General features: G+C 45.1%; 1 protein-coding gene across 3 annotated transcripts in view; it reads left to right on the top strand.

Annotated features, from left to right (window-relative positions):
• The window catches only part of LOC100952101 (protein Shroom2), a 67,239-nt gene that overhangs the window by 38,375 nt on the left and 17,644 nt on the right, over nucleotides 1-11,220 (top strand). The window lies entirely within an intron of this gene.

An 11,220-nucleotide genomic window follows, 5' to 3' on the forward strand; every position in this document is an offset into this window, starting at 1 on the left:
ACTTACCCCTGTCCTTGGACTGTCATGCTTTCTACCCAGCTTTTCCTAGAGCAGGTTAGATAGTGGCTCATTTCTGGAAGGCTTGTAGACATCTGTGGATGTCTGAGGAGATACTAGAGTTTTTTAAGTTCCACCTTTAGAACGTTTTGACACAACACTTTAAAAAAAATAACTGAAATTGCAGTGTCCCTCTACATCTATATCTTGGATACCGAGTTCATTTTACAGTTAAGCAGACTGCGGGGGTTAAGTGTGTAAACTTTCATAGCTTGTTAGTAGACCAGCAGGGTGACTGATTTTTTTCAATCCAATGGACTCCTGCTAACAAATGAGAAAGGGGGTAAGCACAACCTGAGTGTGGAACACGCACAAGATGCCAAAGCTATTGTTAACTTTCACATTCCACATTCAGCGCGCTGATAGTGAAACGAGGAGGAAATTTAATTTTGGGCTTCCAAACTCTACACTCTCACACACACACACAAACACACACACAACACTTTTAACCATCTAGAAGAGGCAAGCAGTGTGTTCTCCTAAGCCTGTGCTACTGTGGCTTGCAAGCTGCCTAACTTTTTGAACCTGTTTCTTCACAAGGACATTGGATTAAATTAATTTCTAAGGTTCCTTTTGGCCATAGTGGTTTTTGAATCTCAGGGCAGAGAAGCCAGGAACTTGAATTCCCCTTCAAATCATGTTATCCGGTCCCCTGGGCTTCTTTGCAGTTGTGTTGGTTTGCTCACTTGGCATCATTGTTTCTATGAACAAAAACGTATGTATGAGACGCAAATATATGTAAATCTTTTATAGCCATTTACACATAAAATTAACTCTGTTAGCAGACTCAATTTTCCGCCACCAGGGCTGTGTTGGTGACAGTGCCCACTGTGACAATTACCATACACTGGGTGGCTCAAACAGCAGCATTTATTTCTCATAGTTCTAGAGGTTGGGAAGTCCAAGATCAAGGGGCCGGCCTATTGGGTGCCTGGTGAAGGCTCACTTCCTGGTTCACAGAGGGCGGAGAGCAGAGCCAAGAAGCAGGCTCTGTGTTCCGTGTTTTTCCTTATAAAGGCACTAATCATTCACAAGGCTGCACCCTGACGACCTCAGCACCTCTGAGGCCCCACCTTCTCACACATCCCCTTAAAAGTTGAGCATTTCAACATACGACTTTCAAGGGACACACACAATCAGACCCTAGCATAAATGTGAGTATGGTGCAGGGTGGCCCCAAGCACATCAGCTTGCCTTGACTCCCTCTCCTTTTCCTCTCTCCCCCCTCCTCTCCTGTTGACTCAGTGACCATTTTGTTGAAACCTACTTTGTGCCAAGCATTGTGCTGGGCCCTGGAAAACAGGGATAGATGAGGCAGGAGTGGGCACAGTAGTTGTAGCCAGTAAAGCAGGAGCTGGGTTCATGGAGACAGTTTATCAATGGACCCTTTAGGAGAGGGAGGGATGGTTTTGATATAAGCCTGCAAGCAATTGATTTATTATAGTCTCTGTGCAGTCAGACGGCTCTGCTCATGATAATTTGTATTTGCAGCCACTCTCTAGCACCAGCCTCAGCACCACCTCAGATAATCAGGTGTTAGATTCTCAGAAGTAGCCGCAAGCTACATCCCTTATGCACAGTTTACGGTGTGGCCCAGGCTCTTAGGAGAATATAAAATTGCTGCTGATCTGACGGGAGGTGGGGCTCAGGAGGTGATGTGAGGAAGGGGCAGCAGCCATAAATACAGATGAAGCTTTTCTTACCTCCTCTTGAGTGGCCTGGTTCCTAACAGGCCAGCGAATGGTACCAGTTTACACCCCAGGGGGTGGGGACCACAGTAGTAAATGTAAATGAAAATAACTCAGATTGATAAAGTATTGTTCGGGGATAAAAGGAGATTGAGTAAATACTGTGTGAACTCAGAAGCTGAAAGGCTTGTGGGTGTCACCAGATCCAGATTTCTACCTCCTGGGAAAGGCGTTTTCCTTCAGAGGTTCTGAACAGGAGTGGTTTCTGTGGGGAGGGCTCTGGACCTTGCCAATCACAGCAGGTCAGGAAGGGCCTTCATGCAAAGTGTGTGTTATAGGAGCAGGATCCCAGGGAGTGGCCAGTGGTTTGCGGAGGACAAGGAGAGCATGGAGGGGCAGAGTGGCAGTCTGGTGGCAGGAAGATGGCATCAGGCCAGAAGACCTGGGAGAGGATTAGGCATGTGGGAGCGACCCTCAGGAGACCTCCCTCCCAACCAGTAGAGCACCAAACCTCATAGAGGCTGGCCTAGTTCTCGAAAAATCTTACCCTCAACCATAAAATTATCATATAATGGTTGAGATGACCCCCAACCATAAAATTATTTTCTTTGCTACTTCAAAACCGTAATTTTGCTACTGTTATGAACCGTAATGTAAATATCTGATATGCAGGATGTATTTAGGCGACCCCTGTGAAAGGGTCGTTCGACCTCCAAAGGGGTTACGACCCACAGGTTGAGAACTGCTACTTTAGAGGAAAAAAATAATGACTAAATAAATTGTAAATAAATGTCTGTCTGTCATCTTAAATAATAAAGAGAAGGCAAAGACAAGAACTCAGTGCATTTGTGTGGCAGTCTTAAAATACGTCCCCCAGTCCTTTGAAATAAATAAATTTGTAAATAAATTCACCCTCTCACTTGGTGAAATGGGGTGCTTCCCAGGTGTCATTTCAGTATGGTTTGATCTGTAGTGTTAAAGTATTTTAATGCTTTGCTTCTGTGGCATGAAATTGTGCAGCCTTGCAGGCTAGAATATGGCTCCTGTACAGGGGTTGCAATGAGGCTGTGCCGACTGCTGAGGAGGCAGAGGGAGCTTTTGAGGTGATGAAATTGTATTTAGAGTCAGTCGCGGTGGTAAATGCACAGCCCCGTACATCTGCCCAAACTCACAGGACCTGTAAAATCATTGAATTCTACAATATGTGACTGATACCCAGGTGTGGTAGGGGGAAGGGACAAGAGCATGACGAGGAAACCGTCTAGATCTGTTGCTGGATTTCTAGGAATTCAGGCATATGTTTGTGGCTCAGAAGAACGTGTAGATGCCAGGAACGAGGATTAAGGTGAACTCAGATTCATACATTGCTGGGAACCTGCCCACAAGCTTTTGCCAATCATAAGTCATACCTAATAAAACATATGCAAGCTAAATGCTCCTAAAACTATTTTCAAGATAAGTGAAAATGTCTGCCTGACAAAATCCCATCACAGGGATTCAGATCTGATTTTTCGTCTTTTAATCTAAAAGAATATAGCAATGAAAAAAAAACCGGCTCATGTGCAATAAACCACTGTTATTGGGAATGTTGGCATAAAATCCAGTTAGGATGCTGATTGTGTGTACAAATTTTGGAAGGCGATGTCCTCATGTGTTTATAAATTTTATATACTGCCTGCCCCACCACACATGCTGAATTCCTGTATATATGTTGAACACAGAAAAGCCAGCCAGAGAATCAGCAAGATCACTTTGATGATTACAGCATGCAGAATAGGATGACAAATTGTGTTAGTTACCTTGCTGCATAACAAATTAGGCACCCATTAGTGGCTTGAAATGCTGGTAAATACTTGTTCTCTCACACAGCCTCCTAGTAAGAGTTAGGGAGGAGTTTAGCTGGGTGGGATGGCTCCAGCCTCTCAGGAGGTTGCAGCCAGCATGTTGGCCAGGACAGCAGTGTTCTGAAGGCTTGCCTAGAGCAGAAGGATCCACTTCCAAGAGGCACAGATGTGGCTGTTGGCACAAGGCCTCAGCTGCTCCCCAGAGAGCATTATAGGGCTGCTTGAGTGTCCTCACAGCATGGCAGGCTGGCTACCCTTCTGTGAGTTATCCATAAGAGAGAGTGAGGAGGACATGGCGATACCTGTGTGAGCGAGTCTCAGGAGTCACGCATTGTGACTTCCCCTGTGTATATTTTGAACCACTTTGTTCAGCTATGGTTTACACATGGAAGGCTGTACATATTTAATGTATATAACTTGACAAGTATGGAAATAAGTGTATGCCTACAAAACCATCACCACAGTTCATACCATAAACATATCCATCACCTCCAAAAGTTTCCTCCCTCCTCCTTTGGGGGAGTGTGTGATAAGAACACTTATTATGAGCTCTACCCTCTTAGCAAATTTTTAAGTATATGAAACAGAATTGTTGACTACAGGCACTGGGCTGCTGATGGGTGGAACTTATTATTGTGCATAACTGACACTTCTTACCCTCTTACTAACAGCTCCACCTGCAGACCGCCATTCTACTCTCGGCTTCTGTGAGTTTGACTATATTAAATTCCTTCTGTGAGTGGGATCACGTGACATTTGTCCTTCTGCGTGTGACTTTATTTCACTAAGGACAGTGTCCTCTGGTTTGTCCAAGTCGTCTCAGGTAGTAGGGTTCCCTTCCTTTTAAAGGCAGGATTTCCTTCTTTTGTAAAGGCCTCTTTATCCCCTTGCATGCACATACCACACTTTCTTTATCCACGCATCTGCTGATGGACACTCCAATTAGGTCCTCGTCTTGGGAAGAGTGCTGCAGAGAATGTGGGCGTTCTGCCGTACGTTGTTCGTGAGATGTGAGTCTCAGGGTCCTGCCTTCACTACATCAAGGGTAGAGGAATTTGACTCCAGTTTTTTGAAGAAGGGAGTTTCAAAGGACTGGGGGACGTATTTTAAGACTGCCACAAAATGCACTGAGTTCTTGCTTTTTGCTTCTCTTGATTATTTAAGATGGCAGAAAGACATCTACTTACCTAATCTCTTTCTTGCCCTTTTTTCATATTAAGGTATGATGAACAGTCAGTAAAATGTATAGATCCTAAGTATTTAGTTCTGTGAGGTTTGACAATTTTATATCTTCATAATCAAAGTGTATAAATATTTTTCTTCTTTCCGATCAAACCCTTCCCCCACAGCAGTTGCTCTCTGATTTGTGCCTTTTCGTTAGTATTGCCTGTTCCTTAGCTTCATCTAAATTGGATTCTGCACATGTGTTCTTTGGCCAGCTGTTTCAGGCAGGGTCCCATGCTTTGGGGACCCATTCACACTGCTGTATGTCTCAGCAGTTCATTTAATTACAGGTAGTCCTGGCTTAGGGACAACCCGGCTTATGGTATGCTGTGCTTGCCAACAGGCTCCCAAGGCTTCCCATAAGGATAATTTATAATTAAATCTTTAATAATTCAGGGACCAGTTTTCCTGCATGTGTAAACAAACCCACATGGCAGCATCTTTTCACTAGCCACTCGTCCCATTGTTTATATGGTCACTTACGCAAGACATCACTTCTGTCTTTTTTATTCAGTTTTGTGAGTCCGTCTTTACCCTTCCAACCATTCTTCCAAAGTGAAAGTCCACTGCAAGTCCAGCTGAGCAGCAGCCAAGAGAAATGTGATTATAGTGGAAATGAAAGTAGAAATCATTAAGCATTTGGAGAAAGGCCAGTGCCATCATTCATTGGAAAGCATTAGGCTTCAGTTACTTGACTATTGGAACAATTATAAAGTGAGAATAATGGAACACATGAAGGGCAGTGCTCCAATGAGAGCATCAATTATTACTGAGCAGTGTGGTGGATTAATTATTGAAATGGAAAGGTTATCATTGATTCAGTCAGAAAAAATATTAATAAGCATAACATTCTCATTAGCCTAGGAGTTAAAAGAAAGAGCACCAATAGTTTCTGTAATTTCTTATTACAGCACAGGGATATTTGTTATTATTACAGTGTTACACTGTATTATTATTTCCACATATGAGCCATTGTTGTTACTATTATTATTATTACATTACAGCTTACGTGCTGTTCATCAGGGATCTGAGTTCTGAATCTGACCTGCAGACACTCAGGAACGTTTCTCGTTTGTAACCTGAGGACCACCTGTACTGTGATATGTGAATAAATTAGCTGGTTTATCTAGTGGCTAACTCCAGCCAACACAAATGAGGACCCGGGTCCCAGGCTAGTGACTAGAGCGCTCACCTTTGTCATCAGGAGCTTATCTGTGCATTCAGTAAATACTCTTTCCATGCCTGGAAGCTGAGCACAGGAAGGACAGCTACTGGCCTCTGCCCTGCAGGTGGTCACAGCCTGGGCATGCCTCTAGGGCCTTTCCCACCTCACATGGCCTTGTGGGTGCTGTGTTGGCAGAGTGCCTTATGGGGCACTTTGCCAGGAGTGTGCGTCTGTGAAGAACTGCCTGGGGTCCAAGAGGGATAGTAGAGATGGCTGTGCAACCGTCTCTGCTGCCCCACCTTGTCGTGGGGTGTGGGGGTGGTGGTATTCTTCAGCCTCAGACCACCTGCATGTCCGATACACCTGGCCATGAGATTTTTGGTAAACAGCTTGACACTTTGCAGAATCACTTTTATTTATACCTACAACCAACAGAAGTGTGTTTTCCAAATGCTAACCTCAGACTGCAAATATCGATCATCCGAGTTGACACTGAATTATGGAATACTCCATGCTCCATGCTCATGGAAGTGTGGCTCTGTTTGGAAGGCCACAACTCTGGGTCCTGAGAGATAATCATGCTCTGTGCAAACAACTTGAGCTCTAGGTCCCAACTGTGTAGCAGGAGTGGACACATGGGATTCTGGGGCCACCACAGATGCACAAACTCCGTGTGGGGTACTGTTCTTGACAGTGTGCTGATGTGTTTGTGTATGACATGAGTTAGCATTTTGCATCATATGTAAATGAAGAGACATGTATCAGGGCTATTGTCCGTGGGAAACTTGTTACCTGTCTAGCTCTTCCTTCATCGTGAAGACAGGGCAGTTGTGTTGCCCAGAATTCTGTGCTGCCCTTTTGACCCCTCGGTACTGGCTTGGCTGGCCTTGGGCATGCCCGTCCCATCACAGAGGTCAGTCAGGGCTGCTCCATTCTAGGTTTGTTGGGTTGTGCTTTGAGAAGAGGGTGTATGGTTGCTGGTGTCACAAAGGCCCATGCCCCCCGGTGCTCCACCGTGTATGGGCCCTTCATCTTGGGTGCTTAGCAAGTGCCTGGCTCCTAGGCACCCCACACAAACATGCTATAGGCTTTGTCTGCTGCTAACCTGCAGCTGCCCTGCAAGGTATAGTCTGTGTCAGCCCCACACAGGTAAGGAGATGAAGCTTCCTGGGGCATAGCTGCTTGCCTGACATCACACAACAGATCCTGGCTGGAACTCTGCCCGGTGAAACCTCAAATCAGATGTGGCTAGTCCAGGCTGAGCCTCCTAGTCAGAAAATCCAAAATCTAAAGTGCTTCAAAATTGAAAAGTTTCCGAGAGCCAACATGCCACCACAAGTAACCTGACCTCGAGTGAGCAGGTACAGTCAGACGCAGGTGGGGACTGACCACCTGCCGCTGATTGCTGCTGCCTCACAGACAGTGCAGGCATTCTAGTGAGGTGGTTGTGCACTGTAGTTGCCTTGAACACACTGTATTTTACTGTGCTGGTGCTGTGTCATACTTTTACTGTGAAGTGCGTAAGTGTGAGTAAGTTTAAGTGAAGAATTACTTACTGGTAGTGCAGAAACCTAGTATGGTGGTGCCACACAGCCAGACTGTCCACAGGTGGCAGGGAGAGTGACACCTTCGCTTTTCGATAGTTCTGTGTATACAAACTTTGATTCATACTCACAATTATTAAAAGTACCTCCAGGCTATGTGTATAAGATATATATGAAACATAAATGAATGTCATGTATAGACTTGGGCCTCATCCCTAACATATATTGTGTGTTTGGAGATATTCAATAATTTGAAAAATTCACCCATCAGAAACACTTCTCGTCCTAAGCATTTCAGATAATAGATATTCAACCTATACTTGGGAAAGGTCTCAGACACCAGAGCACACTGACAGCAGTATTTGAATAAGGGCTATGTCCACAAATCAGAATGAACTCTGCACCCCAACTGCCTTTGACACCCACAGTAGTCAGGAAAGGAGGGCGCTATGAGGTGTGTTCCCTAAGTCATCTGAAAGATTCAGAAATTTTCCCGTGTTCCTGAGTAAGGATAATTGTTAACCCTGTCCACAAAGCAGCAGTGAATTAAGCAGTGCTTACAGAACAGTCCAGGAATGTTTAGAGATGGGCTGCTCCTTTGGAAGTTGATTTCACTGAGAACTACGTGAATGCTGAGGAAACATGACCCTCCTTATTGTTCTGTGAAGAGATTTAAAGTGATGAAAGGCACGGTGGCCAATGCCTGTAATCCTAGCACTCTGGGAGGCTGCAGTGGGTAGATTGCTTGAGCTCAGGAGTTCGAAACCAGCCTGAGCAAGAACAAGACCTCGTCTCTACTAAAAATAGAAAAACTGGTTGGGCCTTGTGGTGGGTGCCTGTACAACTATAGAGGCTGAGGGAGGAGGATTGCTTGAGCCAAGGAGTCTGAGGTTGCTGTGAGCTATGACACCACGGCACGCTACTCAGGGCAACAGAGTGAGATTCTGTCTCAAAACAAAAATTGCAAGCAGCATGTGCACTTATGTGGGGTCACATGTGTTCTTGGGAAGACAACATAATGTGTGTGATGTTTTCCTGAAAGGCTCTGGAAAAAGTAGCCATGCTGAGTGCTCTAGGAGAGGCCCTTCTGGCCCAGGCATGTGAGGAGCATAATAATTTGACAGAACCCTCTTCTGGAATGTGATCTGGAGGAAAGGTCCAGACGCCTTGGGAAAGGTGATCTGGGGAGGCTTCAGGCCTGGCCAAGCTGAGGGTTCTGTGACAAGGAGCCAGAGGGGCAGGGAGTGGTGAGGGGAGGTTCAGAGGGTTGGGCCCAGTGTCTTTAGGGAGCTTGGTGCAGAGAAGGAATCCGTAAATAAAACCTCCGCTGCTTGTATATGGCAAGCTTGCATTCAGACATAAGGCTTGGCTGTCTGCACAGCAGAATAAAGAACATACATGTGAGCCACAGCAATAGTAATGGGCTATCAAGAGCGCTTGGTGTTTTGTTTTTTCCCCCATAGTGGTGGTTTCTGTCCCATCACAGTATATTAAGCTACAGAGCGTTGAAGGCGATCCTTCTGGCAAGTTAGACCTCTTCAGACTAGCTGTGTGTGGCCTTGTAGTCCTGTTTCAGGCTGTTCGCCACCCTAGCCCTTCAGCTGCCACCAGTCCAGTGAGAACAGCCTGGCTGCCTACACCACGTTGCAGGGCCCTGGAGCCTCTGCTGCTGGGAGCCTGAGCGCTCTCCCTCTCTGGGTTCTGTATGATCAGCCCTCTCCTGTACCATGTCATTAGCACGTCGTGCATAAGAATGAGCACCAGCCCAGTCTGAATGTCAGCTGGATCCTGGGGTGTGGCTGCCTTTGTAATTTTTCTTCGTATGGTTTAACTTCCTGGTCCAGTGTTTTCCTGGGGGCTTGTGCAATCAGTGTCTTGCTTTTTTGTATCTCTGAATCTTCCTGACACCATTGATTTTACCCTTGAAAGTATGAAAGAGGGATATATGTACACATACACAGAGGCACATGTCTATACACATTACAGGGTGGCCATAAAGTTTGTGTGCAATTTAAAGCCGTGGGCGATTGCACGCGAACTTAATGGCCACCCTGTACAATAGTACTTTCACCTATACGCACAACATGTGTCTATACACAGACAAAACACAGGCACATGCAATATACATCTGCACATCACCCAGACACATCTCATACAGTCTACAAAGCAGTGTCTTAGAACCTATTAGAAACGTAGATTAGAATATGGCCCCAGCGGAGCCCCTGATTTCTTAGATTTGTATCACTGGGGACAATAGAAGCCAATTAGTGATGTTAATAGCTTTGACTTTGCAAAGTGGGATGGAGGACAAATGTAGTCCAGAAACTGTTGTGCTGATGGCAATCTAAATAAAATTGAATGTCTGCGTGGGGCCTGGTAGGCTATGCTTATGGAGTGAGAAGTGAAGCTGTAGCACTTGCTGCCCTGAGAACATAGTTTCAAATCCTGCGGGGGCAGCTCTTTAGTTATGTGCATGCCTTCTGAGCAGAAGAGAAGCCAGGAACAGCCTGCTGCTGGTTTTTCAAGGTCATTTGGTGTGAGTTGCTATTCACTTCTCAGAGGGGCTTTGCTCCTGACAAGGGAGGTTTTTTTTGTTTTGTTTTGTTTTGTTTTTTTAATTTCTGGGTAGCTCTCAGAGCACTTCTTTCTAAGGCACTTTGCAAATAGAATTCTTTCTTTTTTCATTAGCAGGTGACCAAAGGTGCTTAGATTTTGGCAATAAATCTAAGGTCATATAATTCTCCATTTATATGATGCAGTGATTGTTTATTAAATAACAGGTATCAAGTCCTTTCAGGTAGGTCTATGAGTGCTAGATGTCAGGAGCTTTGATAGGATAAAGAAAGTTCAAATGCACCTGAACTCTTTAAAATGAAATGAAATACTGAGTATTGAAATGACATGTTGGAAGACTCTGAACCATGAAAGGACCTCTCAGAATGCACCATCAATTTGTGTGTGTGTTTTGAGACAGAGTTTCACTATGTTGCCCTCAGTAGAGTGCCTTGGCATCACAGCTCAAACTCTTGGGCTTAAGCAGTTCTCTTGCCTTAGCCTCCCAGGAAGCTGGGATTACAGGCACCCACCACAACACCTGGCTATTTTTTGGTTGCAGTTGTCATTGTTGTGGAGCAGGCCCGGACCTAATTCGAACCTGCCAGCCTTGGTGTATGTGGTGGGCACCCTACTCACTGAGCCATGGTTGCTGCTCCTGCACTGTCAATTTAACAACATCTTATGTCATTCTGTGTTTTGCAATCCAGCAGCTGCTTGATTTGGTATTGTTCTTGAGACCTTCGTAGTTGTGATACAAGTTCAAACTAGAAGTTTCTGTTAGTGCCTGCCTCATATACATAAGAAATCCAGCTTGCTCAAGTTCAGTGGCCATTGTCTGAAGCTGTTAGGTTGGGCTGTTTTGTGACAGCTCATTTTTCAAGCCTGTCTACACAGAGAACAATGTGCCCTCTTTTGGGCACATCCAGCAGGATGGACTTGAGCTCTCTGTCTTCCCCCAGGCAGAGAGGACTGTCTCTGAGGACTTCAGCTCCTGGCTTTGGAGTGGAGACATCCAGCCCTCTCTGTACTCAGAGTAGTGCACACTGCTGCTTCCAAAAAAAAAAAAAAAAAAAATAGCCTTTGTCTTTCTTATTTTTCATAATACACTACTTATTTTCAAGGTTTTATTGAAAAATGAATTT

The sequence above is a fragment of the Otolemur garnettii genome, unplaced genomic scaffold, assembly GCF_000181295.1.
Source record: "Otolemur garnettii isolate 467f Iridium unplaced genomic scaffold, OtoGar3 scaffold00065, whole genome shotgun sequence".
NCBI classification, from domain to species: domain Eukaryota; kingdom Metazoa; phylum Chordata; class Mammalia; order Primates; family Galagidae; genus Otolemur; species Otolemur garnettii.